The following is a 20,200-nucleotide window of genomic DNA, read 5'->3' on the forward strand; positions in this document are numbered from 1 at the left end:
GCATACGGCGACATGGAGATTTGCTGAGCCGACATCTGTATTTTGAGATGTCGTTTCATTTTGACAGGTTTTAAGCTGTCATTCGCCAGAACATCGCTGCAAATCACACATTGTGGGTGGTCGAGGTTATCTTTAAAGGAGAATTCCGGTGTGATTTTGACCTAAAGTGTTTTGAAACATGATACCGAGTGTGAACGTATGTCTCATAGCCCATCTCGGCTTGTCCCCTGCACTCCGAAATCTGCCACTAGTTAGCCAATGCTACCAACAAGGCGGTCAATGGTGGGCCGTGGCGGTGTTGGTGCCAGGGGGGGCCGGATGGAGCTGGGCCGTGGCGGTGTTGGTGCCAGGGGGGGCCGGTGGAGGGATGACGATCATCTGAAATGTAAGTAAGAGGAGATAAAGACATTAGTAAATTATTGTTTGCATTGTTTCTATTGTATCTAAGCAGTGTCTTTTGTTTTGTATTGTTTGTAGTATTACCTGGTCACTGCCCTTCAATGCATGGCGGTTCAGGGGGAACAAGCCGGTGAGAAGGAACCCCTCCTTTATGTTTTTCTCCGTGGCCGCCTTCGGGTAAGCATGTTTTATCACTGAAGCAAAATGCTTCTTCCCGAGGACCAGGTCCCCCCTGACCAGGCCCAAGTTGGTGGCCAGCTTTGTGAAGGCCTCCTTTAGTGGCCCGAAGAGGGAAACGTCAAGAGGTTGAAGGGCATGGGTGGTGTGGCTGGGTAGGCAGACCACTTCAATGCCGTTGCTCCGACAGAGGTCCACCACATCCTTCGAAATGTGCGTCTCGTGTTGATCACACGTAAGAAGCAGTGGACGCTCTGCCGGAGCGTACTTAATGAAGTGCTGCAGCCAGCGCACAAACAGGGGCCCATCCATATATCCTTTCTCAGTTACAGCATACAGGGCGTTGGGGGGGCCATCCAGGGCATAACTATTGCTGGGCAGGCAGCGGGCGTACATAATTAAAGGTGGTATAGTTGTACCTGCCGCACTGTGACAACAGTGCACAGAGATGTGCTCTCTCGTGGTCACTGTCTGCCTATATATACATGTTTTTGTCCTCTCTGGGCGTACACCTTCTCCTTCCTGCTCTTTTGTTTATCCCCAAATCCAGTTTCATCACAATTAAAGAGAAGGTGTGGCCGCTCATGCCACCCAGCCCGGTCAAACATTGGCTCCAAAATGTTAAATAGGAGCTCCACTCGAGGCACTGTTACCCCGAAGACCCTCTGCCTGTCCAGGGAGTCGGGGGTCCTGGCAGACAACTCCGGGTGGCGCTCCCGGAACCGGCCCCACCACATCCTGCTCAGCCCCTGCTCAAAATTGACTGTTGTCTGCCGCCCGGACCCCTTGACAATTGCTGTCCCCAGCAGTGTTGCCACGGCCCTGGTGATGGGGAAGCCGTGCCTGCCCATCCATATAATATAGCGCACCAAAGACTCCTCTTCCTCCGGGAGGAGGGCACGGCTGGGGTGGGGCTGATATGTGAACCGGCCTCTCCGGTGGTCTTGCAGTGTGTTAAAAGGTATGGCATAACGGGCCCCCACCGATCTGAGACTCCCCCCTGCCTCCAACTCCTCCAGGGCATTCGCCATGTCCTCTTGGGACCACTTTTTGTATATTTTCACTTGTTTTGGCATTTTCTGAAAACACACACACACACACACACACACACACTAAAGACTTTGAGTTTTCTGTTTTATACCTTTTTATACCTTTGCAAAAACAAAATAAAGCATAAATGGGTTCATTCATTCACCTGTTCATTAGTTCTTTTGAGATCACTGGTTTTGAAAAAGCAAGATGTTTACATTTGTCTTGTGTGACTTACATATAACTAGCTGCTATGTATATAAACTTTTAATGAAATGTGTATAACACTGTTCATTCATGTGTTCATTTAGGTAGTTCTTTGAGATCACTGGGTTCAAGCAAAATGTTTACATTTGTCCTGGGTGGCTTATATTATCCCCTGGGGGTCAATAAAGTATCTATCTATCTATAGATCTATCTATCTATCTATCTATCTATCTATCTAATGTAGGGACAGGGGGCTAGTAAAAGGTGTTCAGCTCTGTTTATTGAAGTGTTCATCGATGTAGTGCTATAACCTAAAACAAACATGTGACAGCACCTCTCTCTCCATAAGATGGAGCCAAACCCTAAGGTTTGTGATTGCATTGACAGAACCACCTTGGTGCAGTGCCAAACCCGGTGCTAAGATAACACCCACTCGCATTTGGTGACTCGTCAAGTGCCCGTCAACTCGTCAAGTAGCTGTTAGCTGCTACCTTACTTACCTCGTTTTATGAACACCCTGCCTCATCGTGCAGGGTGTCTTATAGTAGTTAGATTTCATTATGACACAATTTACTTCACATTTTGACCCTTTGGTTGACTATAAAGACCTTATATCGCTGATCTGCTAAATATTGTTCATTACGGAAAATGGCGTGTTCAGTCACCGCAGGTCGTTCCCAATGTCGTTTTAAAACCGCCGTTTAAAATGGGGTTTATTAACCTTATAACATACATTTTAGGTTAAAAATGTTCAACATCAATAGTCATTACGCTTAACTTCAATACTATAGACCACATGACCAAAACTTCATTCATTTCATTCGCTGAATCTCTTCCCTCCTTCACCGGAGTCAACGCGAGATCCCCTGCCCACCGCCATTTTTAAATGCCATACCGGTGTCATTGTACTTACCAGTAAAATGTCGTTACCTATGTCTTTTGTTTTGTTTTACTTAAAATAGTGGGAACAAGTTGAGTTTGCGTAGTGGAGCAGATAGTTACATTGTTTCTATCAGCGGACCAGTAGCCCATAGGCTGAACCAGATCTCGTTGAAAGACGAAAACATTTCTCTCTCTTCTCTTAACTGCGTGTAAATAAGAAAAAGGCCAATATTATTTTCCTTTGTTTCACCTAATAATAATTTCAGACTGAATACAGAAAATAATTGGCGACCCCACGGAAGTTTTTGGCGACCCCTAGTTTAAGAATCACTGGCCTAGACTATAGCCTATGATTTTACATGTAAACTGCTCTCCGACAGGAACGAAACCACTAGGGGCGTAGGTTTTCACTCCCTGTAGGCTACGAAATGGTTAAAATGTTTAGGCTATGTTGATCAATAGTCCTATACTGCCGCCTGTTGTCTTCAAATGGGTGTACTCCAATCAACCGTGAAGAATCAGAATTAATTGGATTGTAAAATGATGTTGTTCTTCACGTAGGAAATATATATCTTTTAAGTTGTCGTGGCCGAGTGGTTAAGGCGATGGACTAGAAATCCATTGGGGTCTCCCCGCGCAGGTTCGAATCCTGCCGACAACGTAACATTTTCCGTTAACAATAGAAATATAAATTAGACTATTGTTGCAATCGCGCAGCAACCTGAATAAGCACAGTTAAATCCTGACAGTGGAAGAAATTGTGTCCTGTCTTGTTACAGAATTAAGCTACCTAATCATGCACCGTTTTATTCATTATTTATTTGCAACTAGCCAGAAATATCACACCTTTGTTGCTTAGACCTACTCTGAATGTTCTTTCTATAATAACTTTTTCGTATCCAACATTGTAGACGGCATCACAAAAGGCTACTCAAATCATAGGATCAAATGCACTTAACTTCCTGAAAAGTCATGTGGTCAGATCTCCATACCGGACGGAGACCACTAGGTGTCAGGATTTACCTGCACCATTATTTAGAAGCTGCAAGCGTAATTTAGCGGTGTTTCAGAAAGTAAACATCGGAAAAGAAGATTTACAATTACAGCCAACCCCCCACTCCCACTCGTTTCATATTGCATACGGTTTTTTGCCTTGGCTCTTTGTGTCAAACTTTGGCTCATTGTGTCAAAACTTTACACACAAGACACAACACTGGGAAATAAATCATTCACATCTATGTCAAATTGAAACTCTGCTATCAAACAATCCTTTGTCAAAATGTCACTCTGATGACAAAATGATACACACTTGCAACATATGAATACACTTTCAGATTAGCAGCAACACACTAGTGTACTTTATATAAAACACAGCAGTCTTTAATTTTCACTGCTTTTTTCAGTTTATCATTCTGTGAAGCTCAATGCAACACTTACAGGTTTTGTTATGTTTTTTTTTTTCAACAAAGGTTTAGACAAAAACCAAAAATGAAAGTACTGTAAGGTTAAAAATGATACCAACTCAATACTGTACACCACAGTACTATAGTACATTACAGTAAATGCAGTAATACAAAAAAAATACTGTAAAACCAAAAATACACTATACTGTAAAACAGGCTTAGATGTGGTGGGCCCAGCTTCCCTTATTGTCAGGCCATGATTTATCACATGATCCACCAAAGTTTCTCTAATATCAACTGAAATATTGTTCCGTGCATAGCCTCTTCGACCACCTCCTACTCCTCTCTCTCTTTGTCTTCCTCTTCCTCTGCCTCTTGCTCTCCCTGCCTCCATGCTTGCAAAGTTCTCAAAATGGTTCAACTGAGGCCTATTTGTGGCTGACTGAGTGTTTTCAATCACCCAATTTGTTTTGTATTTTGAATAGATGTGTTGTGCCAATGGTACCCATGCGATTTCATTTTGAATTTAGTGTCTTATGTTTGAAATAGTGTGTGCAGGAGCAAGTGTGTTGCAGAAAGGAGCAAGTGTGTTGCAGAATTGCAACTAAAGTGCAAAGCAGCGCTTTTGTTTAAGGTATGGTTACATTGTGTTTAAGGTATAGTAACAAAAGCTTCAAGTTTTGTTACTTTGGTCTAAGCATGTCAAAGTCAAAGTCAAAGTCTGCTTTATTGTCAATTTCAAAGTTATGTGTTAAAGCAATGAGCAAAAACTGTAAACAAAGATTTTCACAACAACCAAAAATGAAAGTACTGAAAGGTTACAAATAACATCAACTCAATACTGTAGGCCTACATCACAGTACTAGCCTATATACTTTAGAACCATACCCCTAGACCAACGAGCCATGCCATTACATAATTGGATTATGGCCCAGTGTTCCCCAAACCTTTTTTTTATCGCGTGGTATAGATACATGCTATGACAAAATAACCACACATGATACTGAACATAAAAGTGATAAAATAACAGGTTTCATGCCCCACTTCTTTAGAACTTAAAGTAGGTTAATTTAGGCAGTATCAGCCTAGCTGTGTATGCGGCTATGTTGTTCTAAAATCCTTGACCATAACATCACAGTAGATTAAGGTGCAAAATGGTATGCATGTAATTAAAATAGTCAGTTAAAGGAGAATTCCAGTGTGATTTTGACCTAAAGTGTTTTGAAACATGATACCGAGTGTGAACGTATGTCTCATAGCCCATCTCGGCTTGTCCCCTGCACTCCGAAATCTGGCGCTAGTTAGCCGATGCTACCAACAAGGCGGTCAATGGTGGTGCCTCGGGCATCGGCATAGCCATGCAAATAAATCACTGTTTTACACCATTTACGAGGCTCAATGTATCTCCACACTCCACATGGATTCCAGTTGCTGCTACTGGAAGAAACTGTAATCCATGCATTTCCACAGAATTATTTTTGGAATCTGATCCCTTATCATACCTGTTCATTCTTACTCGTCGCTCGACTTATCGTGACTAAATTCAAGATGGCTGCAAACGCTAAAATTCGTGAAGATACTGTCTGTATAAATCGTCTTGTAAGTAAACTACCTACTTTTTCAAAGTTCTCAATGTCTCGTTTTAAATGTCAGGGCCCTCGGAAGTCTACCAATGAAGTGTGGAGATACACTGAGCCTCGTAAATGGAGTAAAACAGTGATTTATTTGCACAAAATTTACGTGCAAAGGCACAGACATATTCGAACTACAAAAGCAGGTACACAATGAAATATCTCATCGGCATAACACCACAAGGTACTATCTCTTTCATTTCCAAAGAGTGGGGGGGGGCGTGCCAGTGATAAGCAGATCACCGAGAACAGTGGCTTTCTTCAGAAGCTCTCGCCTGGAGACCTTGTGTTAGCGGACCGTGGATTTGATATTAAAGAAAGTGTTGCCCTTGTGGGCGCTACACTGAAAATACCTGCCTTCACCAGGGGCCACAGCCAACTTAATGCAAAAGATGTGGAAGAGACCAGGAAGTTAGCTCATGTTAGGATCCACGTGGAGCGAGTGATAGGTAGGGTTGGGTATCGTTTGAATTTGAACGATTCCGATTCCAATTCCGATTTCTTATTTCGATTCCGGTTCCTAACGATTCTCGATTCCGATTTTTTTAAGAGGCAGGGTCAAAAAAAGTTTAGGATATTTTAAATGAGCAAGCTAACCAACGGTCTTTCTCAGGGTATCTGCACATTTTCCAAGTGCAAATTTAAAGACTTTTAAGACCTTTTCAAGACATCTAAATGAAACTTAAGACTATACCACGGCAAAAAGATATATATGACTTTATGCAATAGTTTTTTTCCCCTACTAATTTTAACCCCCACTCCATTTTGGATGTCTACAGAAGTTACCAAATATATTTTGGCGAAAGAAAAATAATTGTGTGTGAATTACCTTCAAAGCTATAAATGCCCAATTTTAGGGTCTGGGCTGCTTGCTTTTGAAGCTGGCTGTGGTTTTGCTTACTACTGAGGCTGACTGTTCTTCACCTGTGTCTGTAGTAGCCTAGGCTACTTGCCAAAGACATGTGCACTGGACTGGATTCCCTTCAATATTTTGTCAAAGTTAGACTAAGCTATTTACATATTTTAATAAGCCTACTTTATATAATGTACTATGTGCATCTATTGTCCAATATGCAGCACAGCAAATTAAAGTTAATCCACTACTTTACATTTTGCATACCAGTTGTATCTAAACCAACCAAAGCTTGACTGAAACATCGTAAAACCATTGACTTGTTTTAAATTAATTAAGAGACAGGTCCTCCTCGCGTGATCCTGCTGAAAACTGCTGGTTTCATCTTAAGCACGCACGTATTATGAACGCACGTTTTTTTTTTATGTAGCCAGTCGCCGACATTCAAAAAATATGCGGTTATAGTTCACAACTTTTGCTAAGTAGGCCTAGCCTACTGGGAAACGCTGGCAAGCAAGCTGCTGGCAGATATTACAGGTAGGCTATAACATTTTCTTCCAGGCTAGGCCAGCAACACACGCTGGAAAGATGCAAACATAATCAACTTAACATACAGTATTTCCTCCTGATTGCGACGCACTGCACATAATTTGAGCAGCAGTCTTCGCGTCCATAGTTTGTGAAACGATGCTGCATCCGAGCAACGATTTTAGATGCCAAGCGCAACTCCAAAAAGGAGAACAAATGAGCGTCCGGCTTGAGGCTGCGCCGGACGCCGGACAGGGCTTTTAAAATCAATATGTCCGGCCTAAATCCGAACGTATGGCCAACCTATCGCTCTTTCTCCCGCTCATTCTACCGTAGGCTTCCTCATTCCACGTAGGCTACCTGTATATCTCTCTGGCCTCAGCTACGGCATATTATTTTGTACATAGGCCTACTGTATTATTACCGTTTTCACACCTTTAACCACACCCGTGAAAAACATCTTCACTCTGCAACCACTACACTTCCTCCCGTAGCCTAATAGCCTAGTCACTTATACAATTGCGTTTTAAATACACGAAACTGGATTGAGACATCACTCGCTCTCTTGCACTCGCTGGCGGTCCCATACGCACATTTAATACCTCTCTTTTGAAAATTCAGTTGTATTTAAGACTATTTAAGGATTCGCGGGAACCCTGCTTTTGAATGAAATAGTCTGACCTTCTCCATGAATTTTAATTCTATGAACTATGCGCTTGGTGTGGTGTTCAGCCGTTTCTTCTTCCGGTCGGCGGACTGGGAATCGAAACTAGGAATCGAAATTTAAACTTTTGAACGATTCCGGGAAAATCGCAAAGATAGTCCCGGTTCCAACCAATACTCGATATTCGATACCCAAGCCTAGTGATAGGGTGTATGCGCTCTAAGTTCAACCTATTAAATGACACAATACGCCTTGGATTTGTGGTGCCTTGTGAGGGGGAGGATAAGACTTTGTTAGATAAAATTGTGGTTGTGTGCTGTGCTTTGACCAATATGTGTCCAAGTATTGTTGTGAAGCCATCATGTTAGAATTATACACCATGCTCACATCTAATGTAAATATGTAAATATGCACATGTAAATATGTACACATGTAAATATATATATATACATATGTAAATATGTTTTGTTTTCCAAAAGATTTTGTAATGTCACTTCACATGTAATGATTTTTAGCCATCTCTGTAAATAAAATACACAAAGACTGAATTAAATTCTGCCTCCTTTATCTGTATTAAGAAAGAATTGTGCAAAATCAGTGTTCTTTGGTTGCAAACACAATTGCATAACTTAAAGTAGTAACAACCAACCAACTTGTGCAAGCATCGCATTGCCATGACTCTTCTCTGGCTGGTGCGCTGCTGAGTCCTACGCAACCTAAATTGAACCACTGTATAGGACAGTTCTGATTATCACAAGCAACCATGTCATCAAACTCTTCAGGCTGTCTGCAAAAGCACCACAAGATTCAAGATTCAATAATTTATTGGCATGAAACTCGAACACACAGGATCACCGTTGACATAGGCAGATTAAAAGGGGGACACTGCTCACACCTGGATGACAGGTCAGGTTACCACAACACAGTCTTTTCACATGCCCTTCTTTTGGGCTGGGGGGTGTTACCTGGCTGCAGTGTGGCCAATGGTGTTTTGATTGTCTTTTTTTCGTGCTCGTTTTTTGTTTTTGTCTGTGGGCTGTGAATCAACTAATGGCACAGGTAGGTCAACTAATGGCACAGGTAGGTCAGCTGAAGGGGGGGTGCTGGTAGGGGCTGGTGGGACAACCTTGTGCTTGGGTGTTTTACCTGGCTGTAATGTGGCCAATGTTTTTCTGACTGTGCTCTTCTGTGCTCGTTTTTTGGGTTTGTCTGTGGGCTGGGAATCGGCTGGAGGCACAGGTAGCTCAGCTGAAGGCACAGGGGGTGGGGGTTGAGTGTAGTGACGGGCTACAAGCTCAGGTAGGACAACCTTGTAAAAAAAAGTCTGTGCTGTTGGCAAAAGTGTCTCCCATAGTTCTACGTCAGGCATGACACGCACAGTTGCAAAGCTTTTGGTCGTCCAAACAACAAAGTCACAGAACTGTGACTCGGTGACAAAGATCTGAGTTTGTACCTGTTTGTAGTAGGCCTACTTGTGGGTCTGCTTCAACTCCATCCTTCCTTCTGTGAACTGCAGACAAAACTCCTTGTCAGTACATGCCTGTAGAATGTTATGGTCCTTGTGCTTAAAAGGGCATTTAATCTCCACACATCCTTTCCCGCAACATGCACAATGCACAAGTGCGTCAGGAGTTGCGCCTATTTCAGGGAAAGAAGGGTTGATTATGAATCCACAGTCTTCCACTTTCATGTCCCTGTGCTGCAGCTCCGTCTGTGTGATGTAGGAGACCCTTGCCGTAGCCTCTTTTTCTCTCCCCCATTTAATGGCCTCTGGGCCATTGTCAGTCTGTCTCAGTGAAGGTTTCTGTGGATAGCACACATTTTGCACAGTTGACTTTGCTGGTCTGGTTATGGAGGTGGAGACAACAGCGTGTATGATGGAGGCGGTTATCCTTCCAGCCCGTGTGCTGTGCCATATGTCAGACTTGTGGTGCTTTCTTGTGTTCTTTTCCAGTGCAGCTGCCTCTGTGGCTGTCACTGCCACAAGGTGTGTCAGGCCCTCACAGTGTTGAAGCAGGACCGACAAGTCACAGCCATCCATTTGTGGGTCGCGAAGACGCAGGAGTGACTTGGGCAGGACACATGGCTGAATGGGGTCAACATAGAGGTGGCAGAATTCCTCCATTACAGAGCACAGTCCGGACCTGTGTGCATGCATGAGTTCTGTGAGGGGTTTTAAATCAGCAAGTGTCTTCTGCGGTAAACATGTGCCACGTGAGCGGGTCCGGATCTTGGGTGCTGTGCTGGTGTCTCCACACACTGAAGTTTCCCAAAGTTCACTGAACTTTTTAGTCAAGTTGGCGCAAGCGCATTGTTTCCTAACGTATCAAGGCGACCTGTGGGCTGTGGCTTGAATTTGTCAGGAGGACAGAAGCCACAGCCAGACACCTTCCCTACCTGTATGCAGCGTGGAGCAAATGACAGCATTGTCAAAGGTAAGTAAGGCATTTCGTTTTATCCAATATCCAATTGTTATGATAGTCAGTCTTTCTCGGTGTCGTGTTTCTTTAGCTAAGCTGATCTGACTGCCCACATTCCGTTAGCAGCTATCACTAGCTAACGTTAGTGATGTCTAGTTATGACTGTGAATGGTAGAAGCTTGCAATGTTCTGGGAAGACATAACCGATAATGCTGAACAAGGGTGTTCCTAAAACATTCACTTTCAGGAACAACTTTGTGTAAAATGGATGTCAGCAAGGAACGTTCTTGGAAATAGTGTGGTGTTGTTGAAATAGTAGCTATTAGGCTAAGCTAGCCTGCTAGCTAATCTTAGTGGCTAAATTCCACAACTAGTGATAGCCATACAGCTCAATTAGCTGCTACAGCTCAATTATCAAGGCAATGCAATAGTATCATTGTCTGGTTAGCTATTTCCCTGTTTTGCTGAAAACATGTATGTTCCTAAAATATTAACCTTTATAGAAAGACATTTGTATTGGATGCCAGCGAGGATAGCTATCTCACTGTGGAGTAAGCTAAACCCCTGATTAAACCTCACTCCCGCCCAAAGTTTTTAGCAATGTCTTGCAACTGCTGCCACTCGATCTGCAGAGGCGCTGCATATAGGTTGAAAAAAATTAAATGGCAATGTAATTTTTAATGCAGCATACGTCAATAGAATGCAGGCACTTAAAACAATGGCAACCCCACATTCGCCGATCGCGCTCCCTCAAAAAATGCTTGATCAGAGCCAACAAATGGACAAGTTATAGCTTCATCACTACGTAAATGTCCTCCAAGATGTTTAAAAAAAGTCCACTGCACTACAAACCTATATATAAAAAAAATAATTTTCTACTCTTGTTTGTTGTTGCAGACTCTTTTGTTGCTATGCAATGTAAGGAGTGTCCATTTTCTCACCTGGAGAGACCCTTCTGACCCATTACAGGCTTCATCACGGTCACTAGGGAAAAAGCTGGCTCTGCCTCCACCCCCAGTGCGTGTGCATCTTTAAGACTTCAGGTAAGCTTACATTAAAATTTAATTTGGCACGGTACCATGCAAAAGACAAATCACCTCAGGTCGAAACTACATTCAGTTGTCAATAGTGTACATTCCAATGTGATTGCAGTGCAGTGGACTTTTTTAAACATCTTGGAGGACATTTACATCATGGTGAAGCTATAACTTGTCCATTTGTAGGCTGCGACCATAGCATTGGCAATGTACAAAACTTTGCGACACACAAAAGTAGGAAGCACAAACACTTCATAATTAGGGAACTCGGAAACGCAGTAGGTGCACCAGTTAATGATGAACTCAACGTGTTTTAAAATGTATGCAAATTATCTCATATTTAATTAGATACTGCCTAATTTGCATATGTAAACACTAAATTACAGAAAACTTGTAATACTTTTTTTTCTCATATTAATGTAAGTAATACATTAATATGAGTAAAAGTAATACAACTGGGAAAGTTTCATAGTGATATCTGCTAGTTAAAAATGTTACCCTATTCACCTGTAGTGTCTCGCCTTAAGGAAAAAAAAGAATTAAGAAGACATCTGAGCTGCACCGGCGTTCCTCTCCTTCTCTTTACATTTTCTGTCCTGGCCTGGTTGCGCCAGATGGTCGCTAAAAGGCACACGTGCGAAGAACTTTTAATTTATTTTTTGCAAATTTAGTGATGTAGTTCTGTGCTTTTCCACCAAGGATGCAGATGCTGAGGAGGACTAGAGGCATGAAAATTGGAATCTTGACCGTCATTGAAGACAACCACGCCATGAAAGCACCGGACACTGTCACCAATATCGCCATCGTCCTGGAAGAGACTGTTGTTCTACAGGACATCAAGGATCTTCCATCTACACTGGCCTACCTATGCGGACTCCTGCATGATATGGGGTGCCAATACTTATGACCCCTGTATTTTAAGGAAGAACATTTATTTATTTATGATACATTATTCATTCACAAAGAAAATTGGTGTTCTTATATGTTGGATATTCCCTCATTTTTTAACTTAAGGCATTAAGATCAATTTCCAAAAGATGATTTAATATTCTTCTTTTTAGTCAGCGTATGCAGAGGTGCCAATAATTCTGGAGGGTACTGTAGGTCAGGGGTGTTCACACTGGCTAAAAATAAAAACATTGTTTTATCTATTTGGATTTTTGAGTTATTATTTAGACTTGTTTTTGGTTAGAGTCAATGTATTAGTTGGCATTAATATATATTTTCAAGTTGGGAGCATTTGTTGATTCAACTTGATTATTTAAGTTCTTTACTGTCAAGTAGAACTTACTCAAAAAAGCTAGTGAAATGTGTTGACTTGTTTTTTTAAGTTGGAAGAACTTTTGATTCAACTTGAATTTTTGAGTTGCCAACCTAATGTAAGTCCACCTTACTTACAATACTAAGTTGGCATTACTAGATATTTCAAGTTAAAAGCACTTGATTCAACTTGAATTTTTGAGTTGCTAACCTACTGTAAGTCCACCTTACTCACAATACTAAGTTGGCATTACTAGATATTTCAAGTTGGGAGCATTTGTTGATTTAACTTGATTATTTGAGTTCTTCTCAGTCAAGTTCAATTTACTCAAAAAAGCTAGTGAAATGTGTTTTAAGTAAACGCAGAGAGTTTTTTTTTACAGTGTACCCTGTGGTGTCCCATTTTCTATTTTCACCTGAATACTTCTATTATTTAAAAAGTCCATTACCCAATTAAACATTTTTCCCCCAATTCCTAACATATGCATTTTGATCAAAAGACCCTCTACCCATAGCATGTCAAATGCTTTTTCCACATCTAAAAATACTGCCACAACAGTTTCTTTCTTTATCTGTGCTTTTCTTATTTCATCCTCAAGACATATGATTGAATCGTATAGTACTTCTTCCCTTTCTAAAACCACTCTGACAACTAGCCATCAACCCCCTTTCTTCAATAAAGTGCATTAACCTACCATTCACCAACCTTTCCATTTACTTACCTAAGTGAGACGTTAACGCTATTGGTCTATAATTTGCTGGATTACTACCATCTTTCCCTGGTTTTCTTATTGGAATAATAACTGCCTCCTTCCATCCTGCAGGAATCTTTCCTTCCTCCCAGACTTTATTAAATACCTTCAAAACCTTCTGAATTCCCTCATCACTTAAGTGTCTTAACATGCTATAACAAATTTCATCTTTACCAGGAGCTGAATTCTTACACTTATCCAATGTATTCCTTAATTCTCTCAATGTGAATGGAACATTATATTTATCCTCTAGCTTTTCTTTATTTTGAATAACCTCAGCATATAGACTCCTTGTTTCTTCCCTACCCCTTCTTTCTTCTGCTTTTTCTAGGTTTGATATAGCCGCCTGTTCACCATCTACAAGGATTGGATAATTCCACTCTCTTCTGTTACCATCCTATTTCTTGATCATTCCCCACACCTCATTTATATTAATAGTACTTCCAATTGAGCTACAGTGTAATCCCTCCAGTATGATCTTTTTCTTTGCCTTATGGTCCTTCTCACTACTGCCTGTGCTTGCTTATACTCAAATAAATGTTGAAAGTTATGAGTTCTTTTTAATCTCCTAAAGGCTCTGTTCCTTTCCCTAACTACCTCATCACATTTAACACTCCACCATGGAACCGCTTTCCAGTTTCCCTGAACTTTTTGGTATTGCATCCATTGCAGCCATACAGATACTCTGTCGCAATTCAATTTAATTTCTTTCAACATCATTTGTTTCTCTGACTGAGCTAATAAACAAATCACTTGTTTCCCTAAATCTCTCCCAATCTGCCTTTTGCATAAAACTGGGTAGTGATCACTTCCAATAGTACCCTCTCCATGCACTTCCCACTCACATTTTGAAGCCATTCTATTAGACACAAATGTAAGGTCTAATACTGACTCTTTACCTGTTCTAATATCAATCTTAGTCCTTCTACCATCATTTAAACAAACTAAATTTCTATCATTCATTACCTCCTCAATCACCTGTCCATTTTTATCTGTCCCCCCCCCCCACACACACACAATGTATTATGTGCATTAAAATCTCCACACCACATTATCCCTATCCTGGCCTTCTATTTTCTCAAGTTCATTTAATTCTAACTGTTTACAAGGGTTATAATAATTTATTACTACTATTTTCTTTTTATCTGTCCATACTTCCACTACCACATATTCTAGCTCCTTCCCTGTGCCCAACACCCTATGTAATACCCTTCCTTACATAAGTAGCACAACCCCCACCACTTCCTTGCTCTCTGTCTCGTCTGATGGAACTATAATTAGATAAAACAAAATCAAATCTAGGTTTTAACCACGTTTCTTGGATACACAATACATCTGTTTTTACACTTCTTATAAACTTTTTAAAATCTTGACCATTTGCCAACAAACTCCTTGCATTCCATTGTAAAATGAACATAACAAATAAGATCATCCTTTACCTATTTCCTGGCTTGAATGACCCACAAGACAATCCCTTATTTCTTCCCATTTTAAATCTAGCATGTCCAAATGCTGAATTGCTGCCTTTGTTATAATTTGGATCCTTTCAGTTTTAGATTTGACCTCAGCTGTTGCATTAATTACCCCTGCAATAAAGATAACCAAGTTCTTCTTTTCCTCCCACTCCTTTTTCTCCTTCTATCTAACATGCTCCTGTCTCTGGGTCCATACATTCCCTGTTGCCATTTCCCCCCTAATGTTTCCTTCATTAACCCTCTTAGTTTGCTCCACTCTTTTAACTGCTTCTGCATAAGGAACTCTATCCTTCCTTTTCACACTCTGAATCTCAGTTTCCCTTCTCATTACTTCACATCCCCAGTAGGCCGCACTGTGTCCCCCTCCACAATTACAACATTTGGGACTTACCCCCTCTCCACACTCCCCATAGTCATGCCCCCCCCCCCACACACACACATTTAGGACTTACCCCCTCTCCACACTCCCCATAGTCATGCTCCCCCCCCACATTTAGCACACCTTTTAGTCCCTTTACACAATTTAGCTACATGACCAAACTTCTGACATTTGTAACATCTTATTGGCTTCTGAGTGAACTCTCTTACCCTGTATCTCATATACCCAAAGTATAACTCTGCAGGCAATTCTTTTGAACTAAACTGTATCAAAACCGATTCAGTTTCTTTTTTCTCAACCCCCTTAGTTAAACGCTTTGCACTCTGAACAGAATCACACTTTTCTTTTAAGTTTTTAACCAGCTCCCTCATCTCAATTGCCAAAGGAATCCCATAAATCACTCCTCTATTTCCTTGTTCACCCACTTTCACCACCTTTACTACCACTTTCCCAACAGGTTGCAGCTTTTAAGGCTCTTCCAACCTGCTCTTCAGAGATACATCCAATTAATAAATTGCCATCATTTAGAACTCTAGCGTATTTAACCTCTCCAACCTAATTCTTAATTATTTTCGTCAATTTTAATGGGTCCAAACTTTTCACTCCTGGTTCTTCAAACCTCACAACAACACTCCATTTCTCCTCACTATCTTTCACTCCTCTACTCCGCTTTGCTTTATTTATCCTCCTTATCTGCCAATTCCCATCTTCTTGATCCAAATCATCCATACTCCAACTACTATCTTCCTGATTGTTTGCCATGGTAAAGAATATAAGCAAGTGTATCGTAAACCGGACCTATACAGGCCATCGGCCGATACTCCCGCAAAATACTCTCTCCACTTAGTATATTCAAATTCAAACTATCCCTAGAAAATGTGTTGTGACTTTAACGTGAAAACACCAAAAAACAAACCAAACAAAACAATGTAAACTTTCTCTAAACGCTGAGCACAAAAGCATACACCACCCGGCCGCCTGCCGGACACTTCAACTTCAACCCAAACTCCGTGTGTGTGTGTATGTGTGCGTGTGTGTTTATGTGTAAGTGTGGGTGAGACAGTCCTGTCTTGTAGCTCCTCTCAGCATCCTCTACCAGCAACCCTTCACTCAACACCATCATTTACAGGCCGATGGGTGTACAGTCACTAAATGTACACATAAAGTAATTTGTTTTATAGCCCCCCATGGATGAAATTCCATGAAACTTGGCATACCCATAGGATGTCAGGTTAATCATTCACGTTCAGGGGCCACATTTATAAAAATGTTGCGTAGAAACCTAGCCTGGGTGCCATTCCGAACTTAGTCCCGCCCACAACATTTGAGGTTGGGAAGTTCGGTCTGGCATTGCTCCATTGTGGAGCAAGTATGCTCGCCCTAGATCGGGCGGACCAATCAAATCGGGCTTTACGGTGATGGACAGGTGAGCAACAGCGCCTGGTCTATCACGTCATCTGAGCACGCTTAGATTAGGCTTATGTTTGAAACAAAAACGCTCTGGCTAGAAGGATACATGGCTTTTAAGACCCCATATGGAAAATGCATATTATTAAATGAGGTTTTATGATTGAAAACGATTATTTCTGAAAACTTTGGCCGAAGTTGAGATGTGGGAAAACTCGTGGTTTCACTTTCATCAAGGGAAAACAGCGCTGTTGCATTGTGACATGTTCCCTCGTTCGTTTGAAATCTCTGATTGACCACCTGTTCAAGGGATTTGAGACAGCCTTTCCCAGCTGTTTAACATGTTTGTAGCATATCAGTGTTCAACAGAATTATTTTTAAAAACGGAGGGAATATAGGCTATCAGTTTTTTCCTAATAGCCTACCCTACTACATATCTCTTAGATTTCACTAATGAGTGTTGTAGGCTAGGAGTTATTGACGGCACTAACTTTTACAAAAGACCAGAAAACAATGTTACGGCATTTGTGGAGAAGAAGGATGGTTTGTGTGTTTTCTTCCTACACCTCACGGTAAGCTATTTCGTTGCTCTGATTGGTTAGGTCTATCCAATTAAGTGCAGAGGCATTCCCCCCCTGTATCGGTTGAAACACGCCCCATAATTACGTCCCAATGGAGCAGTATCAGACTCATATTCTGACTAGAATTGAGTATGACTACATCAGGCTAGTAGAAACCATCCTTCATTTGATCTTAAATCATTTCTGAATTGATCGTACGTGTGATTCAGAGAAAACAAACGTACACACAAAAAAACGTACGTATGCCACTCTTCCAGATGTGCCAAAATGAACGTGAACTTGTGTGCAGCCGGATGGTTTTAGGTCTCCGTCTTGTAAACACCCCCTAATCAATATCATTAGCATATGGTTTAATGAAATCAATGGCCTAACTAAGCTGTATCCAAAAATACATTGTATAGGCCTATCCTATGTCATCTGATGTTAAAGGGACACCAGGCAAGCCTGATGCTTTTTCTCTACGAAACTCCCCCTCGCTTGGTCTGAAGCTCTTTTCCTTTTCTTTGCGTCTTCTGTCAAGGGTTTTCGTTGCTTCTTCGCAGGCTCTGCCATTATACACACGTTTGCAACAATCTCTAGCGTTTATTTAGCCTGCCTGCTTCGGTCGGCGGGTAGGATACACTGAACTTGCAAGCGGGATATTCTTCCTACAGGCAGTAGGGGCGGGCGAGAGAGTCTTCATTCGCCCTGTAACGAGTCATTTAACCATAATACCGACTTACGAAGATGAGTAATTAACACGAAAACGTTGCCTGGTGACCAGCCAAGCAGCGTTTTCTGGAAAGAGATCGTATGCATCCATGTCCATTGTCCTCTGCTTGCTTTCATTCCTTCTGCTTGCAGTAATGTGGAGAATCAAAATTTAGTAGGTTTACTTTGGTATAACCCAGGGTCATATGCTGATGTAGCCTATAAAACAGCGAACTAAATTATAAGCGTGATATGTCATGTGGGCCTAACGTTTCTTTTAGGATATTAGTATAGTAGTATAGCAGTAGTTCGCTGGTCATTCTTCATTCATTCTGCACGTTGGGATTCAAGCTATTATATGTTTGTGATTGTTTTTCTTTCAAGAATGTCCAGTGGCCTAGACATTGTCCTTTATCGTTTGCTTTAGGCCTACCTTTATCTATCTTTATATTTTAGCCTACATTATCCAAATCACGTATTGTCATCTGATCTTGGGCACTGCCACCAGTCATAAGGCAAACAGGTGCGCTCTGTAACTCCTTGTGCAACTTGGCCGCAACTCTAAATATGAAGATGCAAGACCCTGAGTTCAGAGGATAAATTCTGTCCCTTGGTGGTGTATAGATTAGGGATAGACCAATATGTTTTTTTCAGGGCCGATACCGATATCAATTATTACCAAAACAGGAGGCCGATAACCGATATGTAAAACCGATATTTCAGTTGTCAAAAAGGGGGGTAGATAGTAGCCTAGGCTATGGCGATATGCTGAAAATGTTCATTCAAAAGCATTTAATTATACAGTATGCCTCAGTGAGAATTCTAAACTTTCTCTGTGTTCAGTCTTCGATCCTGATTGGCTGCATTCGTGCTAACTAACAAATCAGACGGCGTAGTGGGCGGGACAATGCTCTCGACCACAGAGTAGCAAATGCAGGGAGCGAGAGACGCTTTACAGACAAAGTAGCGCGTTTCATTCTTAACCATTTCAGTATCGGCTTATCGGTGAAAAAAATGACCGATACCAATTATTATAAAAATGCTAAATATCGGCCCTAATAATCGGCCCGGCCGATAATTGGTCGATCCCTAGTATAGATGATATAAAAATAGCTGGCCCGGGGGCCGGGGTTATGTTGTGCTTCCTCTACCAGCAACCCTTCACTCAACACCATCATTTACAGGCCGATGGGTGTACAGTCACTAAATGTACACATAAAGTAATTTGTTTTATAGCCCCCCATGGATGCTCTCAGCTAGCGAACCTTGGTCTTAAATCTAACAAGTTATGCTTTTTACAATAAGCTTTTTGATGGAAAAGTGGTGTTTAATCTGCATTTATCCCAATCTGTGAATTAGTGAAACACACTCAGCACACAGTGAACACACAGTGAACACACAGTGAGGCGAAGCACACACTAATCCCGGCGCAATGAGCTGCCTGAAACAACAGCGGCGGCGCTCGGGGAGCAGTGAGGGGTTAGGTGCCTTGCTCAAGGGCACTTCAGCCGTGCCTACTGGTCGGGGTTCGAACAGGCAAGTCCGAAGCACTAACCAGTAGGCCACGGCTGCCCAGTAACTTCATCTACTTCAAACAATGTCTTCCCAGGCTAAGACATGGGGAGACAAGCTACAGGGTGATTTACACGTGCATTGTGTGCCATATCCACCCTTGACCTGTCCACAGCTCAAAGTCTCTGCATGCCCCTTCCATTGCTTGTAAAAGAGACATGCTGGCGTTGGTTGGCAGTCATATGCTTCCCTTTGTCATGCTGAAAAGAATTCTTTGATTGGTTTTAGACATGGGATGTAAAGGGGCAGGTACAAAACTGTACAAGGGTTCCGGCGCCGACGAGAGTGGCAGCATGTCGAGGTAGCTCCGTGTCTTTGTGTTTTTTTTTTACCGTCTTTTGTTTACTTTTTACTTCGCAACTTTCTTGGATTACGCACTTTGAGGAGTGTTTTTATTCTATCCTATGGATATGGATCTACTACAATGCTCGCGTACACAAGGAATCAGCTGCTTGCACTACGACGGAATGCTGGTAGTGTTCACGTAAACATCCCAGAGGAGCTGTGGTGCTTTCGGGGGTGCAGAGTGGGAGTTAAAGTGAGGACAAGGCGTTGGGAGAAGAAGTGGCGATACAAGCCCTCAGTTCCTTCGATGGTTATGGGAAACGTGAACTCACTGGCCAACAAGACTGACGGACTGGCTGTAGTTTGTTATGCTTTACGGAGACGTGGCTAACAAGCCATATCCCCCCGGCGAACGCTGAGCTGCCCGGCTTCAGTGCAACTTGTTTGGACAGACTATAAACTTTCTGGCAAAAATAAGGGAGGTGGACTGGTGCTATACATAAACAACAGATGGTGCAATCCCGGACATGTTACAGTGAAGGAGACTGTATGCTGTAAGGATGTGGAGC

General features: G+C 41.9%; 1 non-coding gene across 1 annotated transcript; it reads left to right on the plus strand.

Annotated features, from left to right (window-relative positions):
* Positions 1 to 3,273: 3,273 nt before the first annotated feature.
* On the plus strand, positions 3,274 to 3,355 carry trnas-aga (transfer RNA serine (anticodon AGA)). Its single transcript has one exon. It is a non-coding gene; the product is annotated as a tRNA-Ser (tRNA).
* The last annotated feature ends 16,845 nt before the right edge of the window (positions 3,356 to 20,200 follow it).

This window comes from Alosa pseudoharengus, unplaced genomic scaffold (genome assembly GCF_046254945.1).
Source record: "Alosa pseudoharengus isolate Yale_2024_CS ecotype anadromous, Long Island Sound unplaced genomic scaffold, YU_APseudo_1.1 YU_APseudo_1.1_scf_3, whole genome shotgun sequence".
In the NCBI taxonomy this organism is placed as follows: Eukaryota; Metazoa; Chordata; class Actinopteri; order Clupeiformes; family Clupeidae; genus Alosa; species Alosa pseudoharengus.